This window comes from Symsagittifera roscoffensis, chromosome 2 (genome assembly GCF_963678635.1).
Source record: "Symsagittifera roscoffensis chromosome 2, txSymRosc1.1, whole genome shotgun sequence".
Taxonomy (NCBI): Eukaryota; Metazoa; Xenacoelomorpha; order Acoela; family Convolutidae; genus Symsagittifera; species Symsagittifera roscoffensis.
This window is the reverse complement of record NC_087063.1, coordinates 8,767,052-8,791,593: the sequence shown is the minus strand read 5'-3', so window position 1 is coordinate 8,791,593 and position 24,542 is coordinate 8,767,052. Positions and strand designations below refer to the sequence as shown.

Below are 24,542 nucleotides of genomic sequence, written 5' to 3'. Positions count from 1 at the left end.
CGAACTCAGACTTCGTACATACCTCCCAGCCTCTGTTTTGGCCTGACATTATAATGTTGGCAGCGGTCGAACTGGACCTAATGCAGTCGGTGTCAATGGCCATCGGGGTACAAAAACAGTCGGAAATGAACTCGATCACAATCGTATTTGCCGCTATAAACGACCATCTACACAGTAGGGGTTTGCTGAGCAGACTCAGAGAGACTACGACGGTCGAAGACGCTGTATCGCCAGCTATAAAATATATCCTCGAATCGATGGGTGAAGTAGTGGACACCCTGAAAAGAGGTGCCTTCTCCAAGATAACACCGAGAGCCATGTTTGCACTGTCTCCGGGATATGCACATCTCCCGGATGGACTGAAGTTTGTACACGCTATGATGGCGTTGCTCTCGGAAGGGAAATATGATGTGATCATATCTGCCCCAAATTGCGGAATAGAGAATAAGGTATACTCTTATCCAATACGTCCTGCTGCAGAATCGCTTTGGGACAGGAGAGGATGAGACGATTCAGAGGGAGGAAGACGTGCGACGTCATGCTGGGGGCATGCCCCTGCTAATTGACCTAAGCTTGGTTATGCGGACCGATCCCTTAGCATTGATCAGAGGAGCCACGTAGTTCGTGACAGTGATATGCGGTCCTGCAGTAACATTCGCGTTGGCTGACGTTAAAGTGGAAGCATATAGAAGGTCGGTGTAGCACCTGAACCTCATTTGAGCAGTGGATGGGAGTGCAGTCAATAGGTGTGAGCAAAGTGTGTTACGAGCATTGATGAGCAAAGATTTGCTGTTCGCGAAGATATCAGTGCCAGAGATGACAGCAATAAACTTTGACGATCATTTCCGTGACCGAATGGGTGAAATAGATAGAGGACCTATTGAAGTGTTCCCAAAACTCTGAGAGCCTTTGAAACGAAAGAGAGGAGGATGGCGAAGTTCTCCGAAACGATGGATCCGTGCTTCGTGGGCAGGAACGCTGCTGTAATACAATACACGCAGTTTGCGTACACGGATGAATCTACGAGGAGGCGAATCACCAATACAGCCACTCCGAAACCCGGAAGATTTGAAGAAGAGTTGGCGAAATTGGACCTGACGCTAATGATCATGAGAGGCAAGGTAGAGTTGCAGGAAGCCGCGCTAATCGTGATGAACGTGAAGCCTGAATTGACGATAAGCGGGAGACTGTTGACGAGGACTGCACTGGCGCCCTTCGGCTGTGAAGAAATCAAGATAAAGCACGGAGAAGAAGAAGACACGTCAGCTGGCAGGCTAGTCATACCGAAGTTTCCAGACGGAACCGGGAGTGAAGAGCAAGGCCCTTCGAGTTCAGGGAAGAATCGGAAGCGAGACGACAAGGAAGGAGAAGACCAACGTCGATCGGAGGAACCTAGGCATCAGGAGCCAGATCAGGCAGGAAAGGATGACGATAAGGCTTCGACAGGTGGGATGTCTAGCCTGAATTTCAATTTCCTAGAGGACTTTGAAGTCGAGACGGGAACGTTAGAAGGAACGACTGAGCCAGCAGAGGATGAAACTTCCACACTGGAATCTCCGTCAGCCTTCATGGATGTAAACCAAAAATTGCTGGAGAGCAGCTCTCCGGTCAATTCTAAAACTATCGAAAAGAAACTCTTAATGGAATCTCCGAGGAGAAGAAGGCTAGAAGGCAATGCCAGAGTAGCTTTCTTAGGAATTTTACCAGAAGAAGAGTGAGAAGTTCACCACAGAGACCACGAGAATAGAACAGGATGTAATATGGACAGAGTTGTCTTCATGGAAGAGGTTTGGGCGGTAGTTCAGTGCTGCGGGACTACTCAATGAAAAGCTGAAGGCAGGCCTCAACAGATTTTTGATGCGAGAGATCCTCGACAAATTGGATGAATGCGAAGAGAGATTGAGCGAGTTGTTATTCGATTCGGGCACTGATGAAAATGAAGTGAATTCTGTCATGAAAGCCGCTCAGCAAGAAGGCAGCAATGAATTATAATTTCTGTCAGGAACCCGAAAAGGAACGATGCGATCGAAAATGGTGATTGACAGGATTAATGATATGAAAATGAAACTTTGCAGCAAAATGACGTTGAGGAAAGCTGGAAAAACTAAAGTAGACTCTGAAATTTCAGTGAAAGCGGTCAGTTTGGCCCAACGGAAGCGTGTCGAAGAAGTCAAGGATATGGGACAAGGCGATGATCGATTGCCCGGCACAGAGAGAAAATTGACCGATGTGACGATGGTGCCACCCATTCTCATGGCAGAACTATGGTGTGCCAGTTATGAAACCAAGGGGAGTGACCGCACTCTGACTGGAGCGACATTAGATTGAGCGAGTTGTTATTCGATTCGGGCACTGATGAAAGTGAAGTGAATTCTGTCATGAAAGCCGCTCAGCAAGAAGGCAGCAATGATTTATAATTTCTATCAAGAACCCGAAAAGGAACGATGCGATCGAAAATGGTGATTGACAGGATTAATGATATGAAAATGAAACTTTGCAGCAAAATGACCTTGAGGAAAGCTGGAAAAACGAAAGTAGACTCTGATATTTCAGTGAAAGCGGTCAGTTTGGCCCAACGGAAGCGTGTCGAAGAAGTCAAGGATATGGGACAAGGCGATGATCGATTGCCCGGCACAGAGAGAAAATTGACCGATGTGACGATGGTGCCACCCATTCTCATGGCAGAATTATGGTGTGCCAGTTATAAAACCAAGAGGAGTGACCGCACATTAGAGTGACCGACATTAGAAATGGAAATACTTAGCTAGTGTGGAGAAAGTACCCTATGAGGTTTTAAACCACCTTCCATGAACCCTGGAAAAGGAAGCGTCGTAGGACAGCTAATCCCAGTGGAGTATAACTGGTTGACAGTATCGGAAACCGTCTTGATTGATGAACCCGCTGGTGGATACATGGAATTGGTGGAGTACAGAAACTCGGCTGGAGGACACATAATTGCTCTAGAGAACAAGGGCGCCATGGACTGTTACCTGAAGACGATGATACAAGGCGCAACCATGAAGCAGAAGGTGTACCAAACACTGTTCTCCTCGGAGATGCATGCGGAAACGATAGACCAGTTAGTGAGTCTACCATGGAGAGCGGTGGTGCTACGACACCTTGAAGAAGAAATGAGAACCACTACGAAAATCAACGCTCTGATAGCGATGCCTTGCGTGACAACGGAGCTACAACTTAGGTTCGCTTCTGGATGACTGGACTGACGAAGGAAGAGTACGATTCGGAGGAAAGGAAAAGGTCGAAAGAAGAAAAAGTGTTCTTGAAGTCGAGTATAAGAGACTTAATGACCCGAGAAGGGGCGGCAGTAGCGTGCGCGAAGCGGAGAGACGCTCTATGTTTCGTTCGCTTCATGCTAGAACAAATATCGGTACCAGCGTTGAACACTTGTGCCAAGATGCTGAAAGAAGGCGATGATCGAGCGAAAACTTTGCTCTTGCAAGCTCTTCTAGATATAAACCAAAGTAAACCGATGCGCGTGAACATGAAGGAGCCCGTAGACCTGGAACCAATGAAGAAGATTGATGCAATGCGGAGATTCTCGAACAAGGAGCTGAGACTCACAAAATAATCTATGGGAGCATTGCCAAAGTCCAGTGAATATTGCGGCCGATCAGGAAAAAGTCGTACAGTTACGTATCCGGTATCGTTGGAATGGAATACAACCCTTTCAATAATGAAGACATACGTGATTGTTTCTTCCACTACGAGCAGTCGGTGTTGTTAAGATTCTGGACGTCAAGATATGCGACGATAAGGAACGCTGCTAATCAGCAGGTTAAGCTGGGACTTGTGTTGGAAGTAAAGGTGACTGCACCTTCAGTGCCAAAATCTGACAGCCGAGGAGAATTTGGATTGGGGTTCTCGGACAAAATACTAAGGACTAGTCTAATGGAGGTGTGGGAGCTGATATAACCATCATGGTGTCCGAGTCCTAATGCCGATTCGGTATTGAGTGCAACACAGGAAGTGTAGAGGGAGCTGAATTCAGACTTTAAATTGCGTGACCTAAATATCATTTAGATCTTGATGACAACGGCCTCCAAAAGCAACAGGGAAACAATGTGGAGTTGCCTCGCTGGGGACCAGAGGACTGGGTTGAATCTGGTAGCTGTCTGGCAAAAGTCTGTAGACTGTGTGAAGGCCTTTGCGAAGCAACATAAGCAATTGACGATATGATTCGGAAACATAGAAATGAAAGCCAAAACGTAAACGGAACTAATTGCAGATTACCACGGAGGAACTGAGGTGAATCTAGTGACTGCACTAGCAATCTACAGCATGTTTGGTTCTTTAGACTCACTATTGAATCTAGAAAAAAAGCATGAGATGGTCACGGCCATCAGCGTAGAAGTGTTTCCGGGAGCGTTACAAACTGAACAGAAGTACATTGGAAAGTGGAAAGAAGCCATAGAAGCAGAAATGAACATTCGGCAAAAGGATGCTTATCGCAGACGACCATCGGGAGCGCGATACCTGGTGGGATTGACGTTGGCTCCGATGTGTAGAAGCCGATATCCGGTGCACTTTGTGGCAGTGGACGTGAAGAGTACAAGGACGATTATGGACCAAGCCTTCTCACGGCCGAAATGTGTAAGACTGGCGAGAATGTCAGAGAAGTCCTACGAGTTGCTATGTAAGATGTTTGCAGCAGTTCCAGAAAGAACCAAGCAAGAGTTAGAACCGACACTGGGAAAGAAGTCCATTGGATACGCTAGTTGGAATTTTAGTGATTTTGAAAGACAAAAGCAGAAAGGATCAACAGCAACAGATTACAATGCAGTAGATGAAAACGACAAAATCTACCGAGTAATAATGGAAATGGAACCACTACTGAAAGCGTCGGGGAAGCGTAATTAGAGGAGCATCAAAATGACGCATGATGAATTCCTCTGCCATTGCTTGTTACAAACATGGTGGTATCACGGGCGCAGTAATCTGGTGTTGATCTGGGACTCTGGAGAGCTGCTCTCCATGGGTTTATCAGATTCACCACAGCCCATAACGATAGTATTAGTGGGAGTTTTGATGGCAATTCGATGGCTGGAAGTTTATGTGAAGGAGAACAATCGACAGGAGATGACGACGAGAGAACAATTACAGGAATTGGATTGTCTAAAAGATTTAGATCGTTTTGAGACAATGTGCAAAATCGTGAACATTCCGATGGAAGTGAAGAAGATATGGGGGGCCAGAAGACGACTGGTGTCACGGTTTAGAGCCAACATGACTGCACGTTTATATGAGTATGCCAAGAAGCATATGTCGAAGCACAGCAGGGTGTACAGTGAGTATGAGCTGGACATTGGAGCGGGAGCTTTCAAGCGAGTTTTGTAACTCATCGGAATGCAGTGACCACTGCTTTAAAAAAGACGTCCAGAACAAATAAATGTGACGGGAGAGAAAGAGAAGAAATTATGAACGAAGACCTAGAAAGAAACCTGACGTTGTGCCTCCACAACAGCTTCTGCAGAAAAAGGGAGACGAGCGTAGATCCTCTACCTTGTTGCAAACAAATGGTAGAAGAGCAGAAGTGTTGGAAGACTGCCTCCAACAGCGTCAGAATATCATTTGCAACTTGATGACAACGGCCTCCAAAAGAAACAAAGAAAACAATGTGGAGTTGCCTGGCTGGGGACCAGAGGACTGGGTTGAACCTGGTAGCTGTCTAGCGAAAGTCTGTAGACTGGAAGGTCACATGTATGGAGGTTTGGACTGTGTGAAGACTCTTGCGAAGCAACATAAGCAAATGACGATATTATTCGGAAACCTAGTAATGAAAGCGAAAACGGAAATGGAACTAATTGCAGGCTACCATGGAGGAACTGAGGTGAATCTAGTGACTGCACTAGGATTCTACAGCATGTTTGGTTCTTTAGAGTCACTACTGAATCTAGAACAAAAGCATGAGTGTTGATAAGAGGCACGACCATGAAGCAGAAGGCGTACGGAACACTGTTCTCCTCGGAGATGCATGCGGAAATGGTAGACCAGTTAGTGTCTCAGGAGAAGGAGATGAAGCTATGACAAATAGCCGAAAAACATGATGCAAAAAAGAGAAAGATTAGAAAAACTTACAAATTTTAGAACTGCTAAGCGATGAAAACAAAGAAGTGAACAAAGAAGTGAACAAAAACGCAACGAAGTAGAAGAGGTTAAAACTCAGAATTGTTTATGTGAGAAAAACTCAGAAGAAAAACTAAGCAACAAGCTTGCAATTGAACCTGAATGAAAGAAAACACTTAGTTGATTCTTGAAGTTAAGAATTAGTTGCTTTTATAAGTTTCCAAGGTAATTTTAGTAAGTGGCTTTAGAGACACTAACTATTTATCTAGAGAGGCCTGAGTGAGGAATTTAATAAATATTTTAGCCTGCATGATTGTTTTCAATCATCTAAGACGACTGATGACTTTGCGGTGACATGAAGTGCCTGGGTAATCTCTTGAAGAGGAAGATTATTTCATCGTTCCTTCTAATCGCCGAGTTCCTTAATTTTAATATTCAGGACCAATAACAACTAAATTTCCGAAGGGAAGAAGCATAGTAGGAAAATTTTAGTTTGTTGGTTGGCAGGACCGTCCTGCGTCCCAAGCTTTTTTAAACCTAGGAGAAAAAGTTTGAAATCGGAACATTGGCGTTAAAGTCAATAAAGATGTTTTATCGTAAGTCATATCCTCGAAAGGTGCAGATTAGTGAATTAGTTTGGAAGGCTATGATAGTTTGTATTCTGTAGTGAGTCGATATGTGATGTGGATAAAAGTGATTACATGCATTTTGTAAATTCTGTTCAATGGCAATGTACCATTTTGATGAAGAATGCGAGACTCAAGGAGGACAATGACCGGGCTGTCCGGGAAGTATGTGACATTCGACCAGAATATATTAAAATGCAGTTCGAATTCGATGTTTTATTAAGGCAGCTGAGCGAGAAAATTGGCGGTTTTAGCGCATTAACAGTGATAGTCGTTCAGTTCGACGAATTGGGAATGGTAAATTCGGTGTGACAAGTTAATTTTTAAATTTTTGATTTGGGCGTGAAAGAAACGTGACAATTTTATTTTTCGCGACAACTGCAAACTGCGAAAAGACAGAACAACAATATTCTTAGACACAGAAGAGTCGGACGAAAAACAACGACGAACTGAGAAAATATAGTGATGTGCCAGTCGGTCATATTTGGAAGTTTGACCTTGAGAGAAGCAAAAAACACTTGATTTTGGAGTGAAATTTAATTTTTCAAAATTTCGAATGGAACCTGTCATGCACGATTTTCTCGCGATAACTGAAAAAAAAAAAAATCAGAATAATTTCAGAACGATAGAGACACACACGCGGGAAAGTTGTAAGAAAAAGCAGTAGGAAATTGCTATTCGCAATTTCCATCACTATCATAATCGAGAGTAGAGCTGTCCCATCTGTGACAGAGACGAGAGCATTCCCTCGAATTGGATTATAACGACTGGAGTATTATTCGGAACTGGACTAGAGTGAACCTTCGGTGGAAAGGTGGACAGCTTGAGTGTCCTAATGGTTCACAAGGAAACTATTGTCTAGAGTATAAACTCGTTCTCATTGTCAAAACTATAAAACATTAGACTCATTTAGTTACGTTATTTAATTCTTGAGTTAATTACCGACTGGATTATTTCCCACTTCTTGAGCGTGCTACTATGTGAGTACAAATTTAAAATTCTAGAGTGTGTTTTATGATTGTTATGTTGAGGTAAGGCGAGTTTTAGGTTGATCCACCTGAAATGGATCAAAGTTCCACTGTCTAATAAAAAGTAACTTAACGGATTGTTCCAACCCGGTTTTTAACGGCGTTCATGTATTTTGGGTATCTAGAGACCTAAGTATGGGGACGTTTCTAATTCTAGAGTGGGGGGATATTTTAGTAGTAGCCTTTAAGCTGTAACGTGTCGTAGTCTCATGTCACAAACGAACTGAACTGGCTCCGACCGTTCTTGAGGTAGAAAAACACAAGAGATGGTGTCCCTGACCCTTGAGCCAGTGGTTATAGGGCCTATTTTTCTTAAGCCTCATGTGTGACTGCAGTAGACGAATGTTACATAGTGTTTTTATGGCGCTCCTGGGTGTTTACGACATCAAGACTACGGAGTCGAACCCACTTGAGACAGCTTCGGGCTGAGTGCCCATTCTAGAGTACCGGCGGTACGGTTCGACAGGAACGTGCAAACCTTCCGGTTGTACCGTGTTAGCTTTTTAAGAAAACTCAAAAAAACTTCCTGGTACGCTCTCCGAACGAGGCTTAGCTAACCGAGTAAAGGGGGGCAACTAGGGGGACAAAAACACGAGCAAAAAGACAAAAAGCAAAACAAAAACCATAAAACGAAAAAAGACAGTGACTTTGACACCAGACCAGTTGGATCAAACCTTTATATTAATTAAATAGTATACCCATACTGTTTTATAAGTTCGATCGTTTTGATCAACCTAGCAATTTAACCCAGTAACCGTAGTAAAGTGCCCGAGCGTGGGGCGTTGTCAAGGGTTTTCAGGTAGTTTGGAACTTAGCTGGACCAATAGGAGACTTCACTGGAAAAGGTGACCAGCCGAGTGGGAAAGTGGTTCAGGGACACTTGAGCTGAACCAATAGGAGACTTGACTGGAAGAGGTGACCAGCTGAGTGGGAAAGTGGTTCAGGGACACTTGAGCTGAACCAAAAGGAGACTGGACTGGAACAGGTGACCAGTCGAGTGGGAAAGCAGCCAAGAAGGATTTGGCAATTCTCGAGTTCTCAAATTGGGCAGAACGGGTATCGTCAAAATCCACATTACATTATAGGAGATAAGCGTAAAATAGGATAAGCGACATCCCCCGGTTTTGAGGAACGTTTTTACTTGAGCAGGCCTGGAGACAGGTCTACGGTTTTCTCTTGAGAGGTTTAGCACCCGGCGCTTAAGGTAATTTTAGGCTTAGGAAGGGGGGCTAAAAAGGGGGGAGGTTAGAAAGGGGGCTGGTTAAGTTAGAGGTTGGCGGTTGTAAATTGTAAAAAGGGAGAAACTAGAGTAACTAATTAATCGACATCGTCGACTTAGTTACATTAGCCACAACACGCGTTGGTGATAATAGGTGAATATCCAAAATTCAACTCGAGTTAAGACTGGTACGCTGGTTGGTTTGGTAGGGGGGACCCGATATAGACAGCTTTTGTGATACCCCATAAGATCACTAGTGGGGGGAGGAAAACGCGTGGCAATTAGGTACCAGACATTTTTTTTAGACGAAAGGTAGACATTGGTCACCTTTGAATTTCAGGTGGGCTCATTTTTCAGTTTTTATTATTTTTCTTACTTAGATTTTTGTTGCATTTTAGTGAGGATTTGTGTTTGGTTTTATACGAACAGGTGATCACAAGATACCTGCGCACCTACATTGAAATAGAAACAACCAAAAAGAAGAGGGGGGTCAGCATTTGGTTTTTAAGAGAGGGTTTTTGGGAAAATTTTACTAGAGCTTGAGTGGTGGTACAAGGTAGGGTGATTCAGGAAGACCCTACAACGAGGAAGACACTCCGTGACGAGTCTTGGGACAGTACCGAAGAAGTCTTGGGACGGGGTCTTGGGACAGTGGTCTTGGGACAGGGTCTTGGGACAGTGGTCTTGGGACAGGGTCTTGGGACGGTGGTCTTGGGACAAGGGTCTTGGGACAAGAGTCTTGGGACAGGGTCTTGGGACAGGGTCTTGGGACAGTGGTCTTGGGACAGGGTCTTGGGACAGTGGTCTTGGGACAAGGGTCTTGGGACAGGGTCTTGGGACAGGTTCTTGGGACAGTGGTCTTGGGACAGGGTCTTGGGACAGGGTCTTGGGACAGGGGTCTTGGGACAGTGGTCTTGGGACAGGGTCTTGGGACAGTGGTCTTGGGACAGGGTCTTGGGACAGGGTCTTGGGACAGAGGTCTTGGGACAGTGGTCTTGGGACAAGGGTCTTGGGACAGGGTCTTGGGACAGGGTCTTGGGACACTAGCCTTGGGACACTGGTCTTGGGACACTGGTCTTGGGACAGTAGTCTTGGGACACCAGCCTTGGGACACTGGTCTTGGGACACTGCCCTTGGGACACTAGTCTTGGGACAGTAGTCTTGGGACACTAGCCTTGGGACACTAGTCTTGGGACAGTAGTCTTGGGACACTAGCCTTGGGACACTGGTCTTGGGACACTACCCTTGGGACACTAGTCTTGGGACAGTAGTCTTGGGACACTAGCCTTGGGACACTAGTCTTGGGACAGTAGCCTTGGGACACTAGTCTTGGGACAGTAGTCGTGGAACAGTGGCCTTGGTACAAGGGTCTTAGGACACTAGCGGAGAGTACTGGGATAGTGACGAATAGTCTTGGGACGGTATAAAAATTGAAGTAAAATTACAACAAGTGTGTTTTAAGACAGAATAAGACAAATCGAAATAGGTACGGTTAAGACCACATTAAGGGAAATTTTTCGAAGGTTTTAGAAAGAGAACTGGAACAAGGTTTTTAACACGTTGTACAAAATTTGTTACCACAAAAAATTTTTTTTATTTATTATTTTTTACTCTTAGAATAGAATCGTGTATATAATAAAATTGTAAATAAAAGCAGTTGTAAATAGAAATAATGAGGCGGAGTAGGGTACCGGTGCTCGAAAAAAGGTCAAGTGGATCAAACACGAAATATAATTCATCGCTGCGCGGAACAACATCAACGGGCCCAAAGATAACAAAGAAGAACTTTTCAGTTAACATGGTCAGCACAAGGAGTACAGCGGAGAACAGGGCGAAAGAGGGCACGGAAGGGGAGCGAGTAGAACCCACCATCGAGATTGATCTAGAGACACCCGATCAAAGTGTGGATGAAACAAGGAAGATGGCGACAGAGTCAACTCCAATGCCCAATGCAGAGGAACCGAACCAGAAACCCATAGAGTTCTCACCGATAGATGACGCGGAAGATGCAATAGGCAACACCGAAGAAACGGTGAAAGAAGACTCTCAAGTAAAGAGGACATCTTTTACGGAAAAACTGGGAATAATGTTCGGAATAAAAACGAAAGAAAACGTGACTGAAGAACCAAAAGCAGAAAGAGCACGAACATTTGGGACAGTGAGCGCGAAGACCTCAGAAGCCAATCCAAGAGAGGACCAAGCTAAAGCAGAGGCTACGGCCGAAGAGAGACCAATGGCTGACCATGAGGAGACTACCATTGAGCTGGGTGACTTGTTGGCGAAATTAAATCAGATTGACAAGAGACTTAAGCACAGTGAAGAAGATAGAGAAGTGATAAAAAAAGGAGTTAAGATACAACAAGCACGAGTATCTAGACAGTTATTTTAACCTAGCTAAGGCAACAGATGAGAGACTCAAGGAAATGTCAGATAAGGTAGAAGCCACCAATGAAGAACGAGAAAAGAACATCAAAACAGACATGCAACAGTTGAAGAACCGATATGATGATGTCAACAGCCAATTAGGAAGCCTGGAAAGGAGAATGGACACAATGAGCAAGAGTCAGGCCGAGAGTTCGTGTGCAATACAGGCGAAGTTGGATGCAATCTTGAGAGGTTCTACTACACAAGAAAGACCGGCATCGGATCGTACGCAAGGCACCAGAGTTGACTTTGTAGAACCACAAAGGAACAAACGGCAATCGACACCGTTGCCCATAACCAGGGATGCGATAAGCATAGCACCAACAGCTGCGAAAACAATAATGAAGAATGGAACGTCGAACACAACGACTGGTCCGGGAGATTCAACAGCTAACAGCAACACAGGATCGGATGCTATGACATGGGCCAGCACTTGGGAGATGATGAACAGGACTCTAGAGGCCTTCGCCACGAGAAACACTGACTCGAGCGACAGGAGAGAGGGAAAATCAAGAAAGACATTTAAGAAGCCAAAAGAATTCAAAGACGACTCCGATGGATGCATTGACACTTGGGTGGAAGTGATGAGATTACATCTAGAACAAGATAACTTGAGTGACGAAAGACAAGCATGTACAGCCATACTGAGCAACTTGGAAGGAACGGCATTAAAATGCGTGGTCGCAAAGAAGGAGGAAGAACGCGACACCGCGGACAAGATCTTCGAGATATTGCTGAATCGATTCGGGTCAGGCATGAAGGGTCACCAAGCGATGATGCGATTTGAAAAGAGAAGGCAGAGGGACGACGGGTCAATAGATCGGTTCCTAGATGACCTCGAGAGCTTGAGAAGGAGGAGTGACCCAGAGGAGTCGACAAATAGACGGAACTTTAGCATTGCCTCGAAGTTCATCGATGGGGTGAAAAGTGATGACTTAAGGACAATGTTAGCAACATACTACACATTGTCGAAGGACAGCGCACCCACCCCAGAAGAAATGAGACAGAAATCAAGAGAATACATGCTGATGAAACCTAAGAAGTACTCATATTCTGAAAACAGGAACACGCAAGGGGGAAGCCAACCCCAGAGGTCATCATGGTACAAACCTAGAGATGATATGGACAAGCGCAGATCATGCGCGAACTGCGGGTCAGCAGATCATCATGTGGCTGACTGCACAACGTACAAACAAGGCATGAAGAGCCTAGGTTGTGCACCGGATGAAGAGGATATGAGCCAGATGGAGGAACACGAGTACTATAATGGCTTAATCATCAAGATAGGCGCCAGATGCTTCTTCTGTAACCAGGAGGGGCACTTCAGAATGGATTGTCCCTTGTTCTGGGAAGCGGTCAAGGACCAGAATCACCCCAAACATAAGTTGGCATTAGCGGCGGTGCAGAATCAGCGGAACAGGCAAAACGAGTTTGAATCTAGGAACTTAGGAGCACCAAACACCGAATTGCCGACGAAGACAGTGAAAGCTGTAACACATGTTAGCGGTGCGTTAGAGTCCAGAGCCGGGAGCTCTCTAGAGATAAATTATGAGAAAGCGGCGACGGAAGCAATTGCCAAAGTGAAACAAGATCTGGCTGCGAAAGAAATAGAGCAACGACTAAAGTTGGAGATCGAAAGACAGAATTTTAACGAAGCATTAACCGGATCGAACTCAGTACCAGAGGCTAGAACGGGCTCAACAAAGAACGGGAATTGTAACACCGTGAAAATGGTGACAGGTAAACCTTTTGGAATATCGAAAATCGGAGCAAGAATAATGTCGATAATCACAGTGGGCGGCCACGAAGTAACCAGAAACTTGAGCGAGCCGAGCGACCAGACGATAATGCACATTGACGTGTATGCAGACTACTTGAGTGGAATAAGTCCACAAACGACTTCTAGAGCGCTCAGAGCACTACTCACGAGAGGGGGCAGCAAGTCGGTACGTGTTGATAATAGGTACACTGAAGCTTATGGTCCACACGAGGTGATGCTAAATATAGATGGAATCAACATCTATACCAAGACGATGATAACATGCGACGAAGACCTAATTGGACAAATCTATGTAGGGAAAGAAGAGTTGAAAGTAAGATCGATTGGACACTGTGCTATGCTTGAAGAAGATGCAATGCACATCGGGACGGAAGCAGACGTGACAGGGCACGTGCTAGACATAAATGGCAAAAAGACTCAGTTACGTGGATTACTTGACACGGGAGCAGTCTTGAGCGTCATACCAATCGAAACATGGGAAAAGATGGGCTTTGACAAAGGTGACTTGATAGACTCGAGAATACGGCTGTCAGCTGCAAACAAAGGGGCCCTACGGGTGCTGGGCAGGACGCCGATAATAGCCCTCAATTTGGGGGAACGTAACCTGTGGATGAGCTTCATCGTGGTAGAAAACCTAGATGAATCTGACCAATTCATTTTGGGCAGAGACTTCATCAGGAATTTCGACGTAACGATAGATCTAAATAATGCGATGTTCAGGATACGGAACCCGGATAGGAGGTACGCAATCAAACCGGTAAATTTAATAATGGCAAACGAGAACAAAGCACCGGTATTCTTGAGTAGGAGAGTGAGGTTAAAAGCTAATGAAGCGGCAATCGTAAGCTTGAGGATGAAAAATTATAATGAACTAAGTGACAACAAGCAAGTGTGTATAGTTCCAAATCCTAATAGTCAAAGCGCTGCTGTTTTAGGAAGATCATTTTCGATAACGAAGAGCGGCCTCTGCGTCAGTGTCTTGTTGAATACCCTTGATATACCGATCACGATACAGAGAGGGAGGAAACTGGGATATGCTTTACCGGTTAAAACTCGATATGAAACAATTGAAAACTCAAAACAAAATGAAGTTTTTGATTGTCCCAATCACAGGGACAAAATTTGTATCTTGAGACGATTGCAGAAAATAAAAGATTCATCAGGTCTTATTAAATCACTTAAGTCAGAAACGGATGATGGTCTTTCGAGCTGTTCGAACTTTCCAGAGCGACCCATACTAGATGAAACGCAAAATGAAAAACCGGTTCTGCCGGAGATTGAACATTTGAGGGGCAAACTGAAAGATGAACAGCTCGAAGCCATCAAGGACGTACTAGAGCGGAACGAGGATGTTTTTTTGAGGCATAAGGCGGATATCGGGTGTTGCAATTTCGTTGAGCATGAAATAGAACTTGAGGAAAACGCGGTACCACACAGGGAGGGGGCGAGGCGCATGACCCCACACAAATCGGACGCGTGTAGAAAAGAGATCGAGACGTTACTAGAGTATGACATGATAGAGCCATCCAAGTCACCGTGGGCGTGTGGAGTAGTGATGGCCAAAAAGAAAGGCGACCAGTTGAGGTTTTGTTGTGACTTTCGATACCTGAACTCCGTCACGGTGAAGGATGCCTATCCCATACCTAGGATTGATGAGAGCCTCTCGAAGTTAGGTGATGCAAAATTTTTTACGACTCTTGATTTAGGCTCAGCCTTTTGGCAAGTACCACTAAGGAAGCAGGACAGGGACAAGACAGGGTTTGCCTGCGAGTTGGGTCTGTTTCAATGGAAACGGATGCCGTTTGGACTTTGCAATGCCACAGCCACGTTTCAGCGGTTGATGGCACACGCGCTAATAGGCGTGACGAAGAAGTACGGCAACCTGGTAATGTGCTACGTGGACGACGTGGTAATAGCAACGCCAACACTAGAAGACCACATCGAGAGGCTTGACGAGGTGTTCGCGTGCATGAAAAGATCGGGGCTGAAGTGTAAACCATCAAAGTGCGAGATACTCAAGGACTCGATTAAATACTTGGGCAGGATGGTAGATAAACACGGTATCAGACCTGATCCAGACGCCGTGGAAGCAGTCCTAACCTGGAAATCACCGAAGACGGAGCACCAGCTGATGAGCTTCCTGGGTTTCGCCAACTATTATAGAGAATTCATCAAGGGCTATGCGGACAAGGTATACCCGATGCAACAATTAATGAGACATAAGGGCAAGAAGTTCACGTGGAACAACGCGGCAGAAGAGTCATTCCAGAGAATAAAGAAAGAGCTGTGTGAGGCACCAGTACTGGGTATGCCGACTGAGAAGGGGATGTACGTGCTAGACACGGATGCGTCAGTAGTCGCTATTTCTGGGATTCTCCATCAAGAACAAGAATGGAATGGGAAGACAGTCTTGAGACCAATAGCATACGGGAGCAAGGTCCTAAGTGACACAGAAATGAAGTACGGAGCACCGAAAGCAGAGATGTTCGCGGTGGTCACCTTTGTCGAAAAATACAGAGCATACTTAGGCAGTGAGCCCTTCAAGCTGCGAGTCGACAACCGAGCACTAAGCTGGCTGAAAACGTACTCAATGGACCAGAGCTATATTGGGAGGTGGATAGTTCGCTTGGATGGATACAACATGATAATTGAGCACAGAACACGAGATAAACATCAAAATGCTGACAGCTTGAGTAAGAAGACGGAGTTCTACGAGAGGCAAGAACAAAGAGAGGCGGACAGACCTGAGATCAAAGACGGCTTCTCCTTTATGGACAAAGAAACGTACGACAGTCTTCCACTCACGAGATGGCTGGACAAATCAGGCAAACCGATTGAAGATCATCCCGAATTGCCGAAAGAGCCTCTTGAAAAGACCATCTTGAAGAAAAGCAGAGGGATTCCGATAGGAATAATGCTCAAGTCCAAGATCGTGAGGGAAACACTCAAGGCAAAAGGTTATGATCTCATCCAGGTAGAAGAGGGAACGGTCCGAATAGATGAAGACTTAATGAGGTTGCTTGAGAAACTATCAGATGACAAGCCCGTGATCCAAGGGAAAGGTCAGGAGGCACCGGAACTAACCATACTTCGGAGAGAAGAAACAGTGGACAATACTGACGTCTCAAAAGGAAGCATCACTGATAGCAAGGAAGTTGTGCGATCACTAGTTGAAAAAATCCCCGAAAAAATTCTGGAGCAGACAAAAGTCAGGGATAAGAAAGTAACATTCAGAGAAGGAGTTGAACACCTGGGACTAGATCAAGAGTCCGGGGAGTGGTCCAGATTCATGGGAGAAGACGAAACCGGAGAAGGGAAATTGTCCGGGGAGCGTGAAGAATGGGATGAAGACTCGGATGAGAGCAGCGAAGACCAAGACAGTCTATGCATGATACTGGCGGAAGAGAAGATAAGACAGCACGACAGGGAATTACAGACGGATCCATCTTCAGGGACGTACAATCTGGAAATACAAGAGGTACGAGGTGGTGAAGAGCTGGAGAAAATAGCAGTTTCAAGAAAACCACTAGGGGAACTATCGTGCAACTCAAACGTCAGAACGAATCTGGTACCAGAAGACGAGATGAAAATCGTGAAAAGGATGATATGTGTGAAACTGAGCGATGACATCCACAACCCTGGTGAGATGAATGGACAGATCTTGGCGCTAAAGGAGCACGTTAAGGCGAGATACAGGCTGTCTGACCTAATAAGGGCCCAGAAGAATGACAAAATGACAAGTAACCTCTCCAAATGGATCCATTCGGGAGTCAAGGAGAAGGGGGAACTTGAGGAAGACAGCTACAAGATCTTGAGCCAGTTCTACAAAGAAAAGAGAGACTTACTTTATCACACAGCTGAAGGGGTGGTAGCGTGCAAGAGAAGAGATGAGGAAAAAATATTACACAAACACAACCTCATCATACTACCACAATTGTACCAAACGGAGGTGCTTTTCAGATCACACGACCAGATGGGCCACCAGGGGATAGATAAAGTACAACAAAGGATACTTCACAGGTTTGACTGGCCGGGAATGAGAAAAGCTTGCGAGAGATGGGTGAATGCCTGCCTAGCATGCCTTCAAGTAAAAGACCCAAGGAAGATGAAGTTTCCCCTCAAGTCTGTCGAGAGTTCGGAATTCAATGAGGTGGTGCAGATAGACCATCAGAAAATCTGCATGACGGAGTCGGGTTATAACCAAATACTAGTTATAATAGATCACTTCACCAAGTTGGCGGAAGCGGTTCCGTGCCAGACAGCCTCAGCAGAGGAGACATGTGATCACCTGATAACGCATTGGATATCGCGGTATGGTTGTCCAATGACTTTCCAGTCGGACAACGGCAAGGCTTTCGTGGGGGACTTGACAAAAGAATTGATGAAGAGATCACACATTGCTCAAGCACACTCGACGACCTATCATCCACAGACCAATGGGTTGGTAGAGAGACAGAACAGGACACTGGTCAACATGCTCAGGGTGTACTGCTCGAGATATATGACGGACTGGGACAAATATCTGCCACAGGTAGTAGGAGCCTATAATAGTACTCAGCACTCAACGACGGGCATCAGTCCTTTCATGATGTTGACAGGCAGGGAAAGGGCAATGCCTATAACATTCTTCTACCCGGAGTACGAGGGGAAGAGGACGTCACCTCAAGCATACGTGAAGGAAGCGATCAAAAGACAACAAGAGCTAAACGAGCTATGTCGGAGAAACACGGCGCAAGCGCAAATGAGGCAACGCAAGAAATATGACGAAAAGATACTAAGAGCAAAGCCATACGAAGTGGGCCAATACGTGTGGGTCTTCCAAAATGTCATACCGCCCAAGGGAACAAAGAAACTACTCAAGAAATGGAGAGGACCATTCATGATTACGGAAGTACATCAACAAGGACGGTTCTATCGCTTGAGTACAGGGCGAGCAGCACATTACGAAAATCTGAAGCCTCACGTCCCGTCCCCGGAGGACTGGTGCCTACCAAAAGACATGGAAGGTCTTGAGTACCTGGTGGTGGAACCAGCGTGCGAAGTGAATGAGAAAGGCACTAGAGAGAAAAATGATGGTAATGAGAACTTGAGTTTGGACGACAACGAAAAGATAGAAGTGGAGTCGGATGCAGGTTCATTTGTAGAAGAAGACTGGAACGACCCAGAGCAAAACGAGGTACCGAAGTGGATGGAGCCGGATCGACCAACTACACCGGAAACCAGGACTGGCAATCGTAAACGAACAGGTATGAGGTACAATAGGTACGGGGATGACTTCTTGATCGATAAGATACAGCCAGACAAGTTGGGCGATGAACTACTAAGCGCAGGCAAACTGGAAGCCGAAGAGGAATGGCAGGTCATTGACGATGGTGGACATTATCCGCAGGATGATTACTCGACGCCAGAATTGGAGACGGATCTCGAGCAGAGTGAAATAGAAAGGAGGGAGAACACGAACTTGAGGATTCTAGAGTGGATGCGTGATGTCAAAGACGAGAGCCGCGAAGGACAAAGCATTCAGCAAATCGATGTATCAGCAGCAAATTACATGAAGACAGAGGACCCTCTTTTCGGATGGACAGCAACAGACAGGCCACTAGACATCCCTAAGGACAATTCAGACCAGACTACATCGACGGGGACGTCGATAAATATTTTTGTCCGGGGAGTGGGGGTAGGACTTACCCACACCGAAAATTTGATGATAAAGAAGCTCAAGGAAGTGAGGGAAACAAGCGGATTGGAACTGGAGGAAGAAGAACCAGAGCCTACCATAGGAAGGAATTTCAAAACGAAATTCGAAATACCCAATGAATACTCAGAGAACATCATGATAACGGATAGCGACTTCATCCTGTCAAACAGGACCAGCGCGATCTGCATCACGGCGGACATGAGTTTCAAATCAAGATTGGAGGCTGACTTCAAAAGAGAGTACCAGAACGTAGAGTTTCTGTTCAGACAGAGGCCAGGACTGGGAGGCATGGCAGCGCTTCCACCGTCAGTGGCACAAGTCCCGGGCAAATACCTCTGCTTCCTAGTAACGAGAGTCAACGACAGAAACACAATTGATCCCGAACACGTGATATTGGCACTGACAAGACTACGTGACTTCATGATTGAAAGAGGAATAGTGGAGGTCTCGATGCCGGTGTACGACCCAAATAGGGGCAAACTGAGCTCGAGGGAATTGTATGCTATCCTACATGTGGTCTTTGCAGAAACAGAGATAATGGTGCATCTTCACAAGAAGTACTACTTGAGCATCGCCTGAGTCAGGTACATGGAGGTATCAGTTCGGGTGTGAGGGAGGAGTCTTGAGTTAGGTACTGGAGTGCGGCGCAGGTAAAGGAATCTTAAAGATATGATTGGCATGACAATTAAATTTTAAAACGAGTGAACGGTGCTAAAACATAAAATGAATCTGCATGCTTTTCAGGGAATTCCTATCGAATTGTTTTAAGTGATATGAAAAAATAAGATTTTAACCATACTGGTAAAAGGGGGGTCTTTAGGTTAGGAACGTGACATGCTAAGTTTTAATGAGCTTTCTGTTTTCAGATCAAGTTTGAAAAACAAAGTTGAAAATCCAACTACACTCAAGCGAGAAACAGAAAGAGAGAATCTTGATTGAACACGCGATAATCCGAATCTACAGCAAGTACTTGCAAGAGGACATTTCTAGAGAATTCTTGAATTGGGTAATACTCGAGTTGGTAAGGTAATTCTTGAGTTGGTAAGGTAATTCTTGAGCTGGTTAACATCTACCTACATACATCCCGAAGTTACAAAGAATGGCAGACCGATTCTGGAACTCCGTGCCCGCGGCCCTGAGGAAGCCCACTCTTGATGAGCTGTACAGGCGCCTGAGGGACTTGGACTATACCCAAATAGACGAGAGAATGGCGGTGATGCTGAATGCCATCCTCCAGTTGGAGGACCAGGGTGAGTGCAGGGAGTCTGCAACGGAGGCTTTCTTGATGATCGGCTACACCACCGAGGAAATATCGAACCAAGAACAGACCAGATGGTTGTCTTGGAATGTGGATGGAGGAGTAAGGGGTTTTGACTTGGCAAGGAATCCTGGCCTGAATAACAATACCGAATATGGCGCAGGGGAATTCCCACTACCGACTAGGCCAACAGTAAGGTCCACCAGCCAGAGCTCGAGTAGGGTGCCATCGATGTCACGAATGCAACAGACGACCGAGGCATATCCGGATCTAGGTGTTCTAAAGAAAGAGCTCGAGAAGACGCAGAAGGAAAGGAATAAGGCGAACCTCGATCGGGATCAGGCAAATCTGGATCGGGAGAAGGTTCAGCTGGAAAGGGACCAGGCGGTCAATGAGCGAAACCAGGCTCTGAGGTTGCTTGAGATACAAAAAGCTGAGCATCAACAGGAGTTAAGGGTGCGGGAGAACGCCGCAAATCGTGATCAACTGAGGTCGGAATTAGATAGAATAGAACAACGACAACGCGAGCTTGATGTACAGAAGGGAGCCAGGCCGAAGGAGCGAGTGGTCACCAGCTCGAGGCCAGAGTCACGTATGGAGGTGGATGAGGCCCCCAGAGCAAGAGCACGGTTCAACCTTGACCGCGAGGCCCGTGAACACATGAGTGAAGGGTTGGAAGTTTGGATACCGAATGACGCAACGTCTTCCTTGCGTAGCCTAGAGACGCAACCCATACGCCCACTGATGGATGTGGAGCTGCCGGGATATACCCCAACCTCGACCTCGAGTGACGGTCAGGTGAGCGGCGGCTCATCGCGCTTGAGAGAACTGGGCGAGAGATTGCGACAAAAGAGTCGTGAGAGTTCGGCAAGACCGGAGCTTCCCCCGACGTGGAGGGAGCAGCCGGTTAGGAGTGTCGTGATCTTGAGTTATAAGAAGAACACAGAGGGGAGGTACCACAGGCACAATCGGCTGGACTGGAGCACGGAGCAGAAAGCTAGGAGAGACTGCTTTCATGATGCGGCCTGGGTGCAATACATGGCGCCACCCCGGGTACCAGAAGGTGCGGTTCATCTAATCGTAGGGGACAGCCTGGTGCGGGTGTTGACCCGGATCCGATCGCACTGGCAGACGGGAATCTTGAGTTTCGCTGGAGCTGCCACGCCACAGATGTTAGCAACGCTTGACATGCTGGGGATGACCAAATCATACACGGTGACCATGATGATCGGGACCAACGATGTATCAAGGGGTGAAGCGAGGAAAATAACAAGGCTGCACGATAAGGTGAGCTGCCTTCTTGAGGAACTGAGGATTCAGATGGACCCCATCCTGTTGACGATATGTACTGTCCCCTACAATATGATGTTTGATCAGCATGCCTTGGAGATGAACGAGAAGGTGCGGAACCTAAACAAGGGGATAAGAGACATCCACCGGAAGAGTGTGCTCCCTGTCAGACTGTTGGACGTGGCAGAGCGCATGGAGAAAGAGGGATTCCCTGAAGACACCTCCAGTGATGGAATCCATTTTGATAGACCGAGGGGAGCAGAGTGGCTAAACGACGTCTTCCAAGAACACATAAATGCGCTGGAGGCGGATCTGCTAGAGACAGCCCAATTCACTTTAGGACCACCTCCGAACCCACCATTCCTGGCCTCAAGGGTCTTGTCTGATCGCTTGGGACCGAGAGTTGACACTAGAGACAGTTCAAGGAGCAGCCAGACCAGATTGCAGAGTGCCACGCCAATGGAGTCTGAGGAGGTGACGTCATCAACACCTCCAAGCTCGGCGATATCCTCAGTGGTAGTGGCAGAGAGCAAACGGGAAAATAAGTCTATGGAGACCGCTCGCTTGAGATATCCTGAGAAGGTGAAAGAACTGGATCTAGAGAGTTTGGAATGCAGGCAAGAATTGGCGGAAACCCTGGGGATCGAACGAGTATCACACGAGGATTTGAATAGGCATCATTGCGTGGACTGGTTGAAAGCACATGAGGCGCACTTCTCGAGAGCGAAGTTGATGGAGACCACAGACCTGACGGGAATTCCCACAAAAACGATCATGGGACCCATTAATTACAGACCTCTCAAGCTGCTGGGGAGTCCGGGACTTATAGCAGAACCTCCCAAGCACCGAACTAGCATCGCCAGAATCAGGTTGGCAACCCCGGCACAGTTGAAGGTGGTAGACAAGCTACTCAATCCGGGAGGAACGGGATTGCCAGATGCCGCTTACGAAGGCTCGAAATTGGCGGAAGATCCCAGGTACGGGAAGCCCTGTGGGAGTACCCAGCTGGCCAAAACCCTGGCAGTGTATGATAGAGCAGACCCAGCTGCTGCGAGAGTAGTCATTGTGGCGGGATCAGACTTCGAAGGAACGTCTCCCAAGTTGTTCTGGCCGGAGACTTTGATATACTCTTTGCCAGGAGCTGAATTGAATCAGATGTTAACTCTGGTAGTGGCAATAAAGTCGGAGATGCCCTGTGAACCTGAACTGCTATTGTTTGCAGGGATGAATGATCACCTGCACGCGATGGGACTTCTTGAGCAACTAAAGGGCGATGAAATTCCGACATCGAGGAAGATATGGGAAGCCATTCAAGCGTTGTTTGCGGCGATGAATGAAGTGCAAGAGAATGTTGTCTCGAGATTCGGGTCCAAGACGAAGGTGGTGTTTACCACATCCCCTGGATACGCGAATATGCCACCCGCCCTACAGTTCGTGTACGCGGTCTTGATCCTGATAGCAGAAGGGAGTGAATGGCGGATTCTAATGGCAGCCCCCAATCGGGAGTTGGAGCCATCGAACCTGAGGCTTCGCAAGTCAGAATTGGCGGCGGCATGGGCGGATATATCTCATGCACTGAGGGGCTTTTATGGACTAGCCGACATCCTGATCGTATTAGACGAGGTGCTCTTGCTAGAGATATCGAACTTTGCCAGGCAGCTCAAGTTCAGCCCAGTCATCGGGGACGATCACCCGGCGATAAGCAAATTAACGGCCAGCCTGTGGTTTCGGAGTATGGATGTGAAGATCACGAACTCCACCAGCAAGTCTAGAGGTCCCAGTAACGAGAGAAGAAATGTGGCCGAGACGGAAAAGCAATTAGGATCGTTGAAATATCGTTTGACTCAAGAGAATGGCTGGTGGCCATTTTTGACACCAAGGCTGGAGAACGCCACGAATAAGACAAGGGAGGAAGCACCACTCCTCGTGAAGCAAGTCTGGAGTTTCCTAGAGAAGCAACTGGAGCTGGCCGAAGTAAGAGACATGACGGTGGCTAGATTTGTCTCGGCCGCCAATGAAGTGACGATCGCAGGGTTCTGGAGAGAGCACGCCAAAGGCGAATTGAAGACTCGGAGGGATTACTAGATTCTCAAGTTCTTGAGTCCTTGCTGGGAGAAGGAATTCTTGGCAGGAGTATTCGGTACCACGGCGACTATCTTTGGAGCCTTCGTGCAGGAGATACTGGGCATGCCCATCAGCCTGCTCTTGGCCCTGTATTTGGTCTACCCCAGATACTTGTTCAACATGGGTCCAGCATACATGTTTAGTCGGGGAGTGGAGACACTTCGAGTTGATGGGTACCTGGCACTAGTGCTCTTGACCCATGGGGAATTGGTGTCGTTTCATCGATTAATGGAATATGGAGAGCCTCTGTCTATGGGGAGAGTCCACACGAGCATTGAAACCAGTTCCTACAAGTGTGCCGCAGGATTGAAGACGTTGCTAGTGCAATACCTCATGATGCAAAATCGGCACATGACGGGTGAAGATGAGAATCCAACTTCGAGAGAAGAATGGAAGAAGACGAACAGAGGGATGCCTCTGCTGACGGACCTATGCCTGGCAATGAGGTCGGACCCAATGGTGATAATCCGGGGCCTAGAGGAGGTGGTGACCTGTATTTATGGTCCAGCAGTGACGTACGCGTTCCCAGACCCCCTGGTGACAACGTATCGTCACTCTGTAACGCACTTGAGCCTTATCAGTATGCTGGATGGGACGGCGTTGAATTGGTGTCAGCAGGAGGTGCTCAGAGGGCGAATGAGCAACACGGTACTCTTTGGAAAGGTGAAAGATGCCGAGCTGATAGTGTACAACTTCAGGGGGCAAATGCAATGTAGAATGGGAGGCAAGCGAGAGGGTCCCATTGAAATGTATCCCAAATTCTGGAACTTGAACCCATTGACGGCGGACGGACGAGAAATCTTGAGAATTCCTGCCTGGAAGGAGTGCTTCGCACTGGTGAAGAGGGAGCTGGAGACCATAATGGAGAAAGAAATCCTCCCGGCCACCATGCCTGAGTTCCCAATAGTCAGGAGGATGACCTTAGGAATGAATAGTCCCTTGGTAGTTCCCTCCATAATGGCGAGGATGACGACGGAGGAAATGCAGAAGGATTTCACTGATGGCTGGGAC

At 46.7% G+C, this 24,542-nt stretch overlaps 1 protein-coding gene across 2 annotated transcripts in view; it reads left to right on the top strand.

Annotated features, from left to right (window-relative positions):
* Positions 1-24,542, top strand: part of LOC134839467 (heterogeneous nuclear ribonucleoprotein D-like-B) — a 393,489-nt gene that overhangs the window by 353,116 nt on the left and 15,831 nt on the right. The window contains exon 1 of one of the 2 annotated variants that reach the window (XM_063855025.1): positions 14,327-14,336. The exons of the other annotated variant lie outside the window; for it this stretch is intronic. The gene's annotated coding sequence lies outside the window, so the exon portion shown is untranslated. Of the gene's footprint in view, positions 1-14,326; positions 14,337-24,542 lie in introns of those variants that run through there. 2 annotated transcript variants of the gene reach the window in all.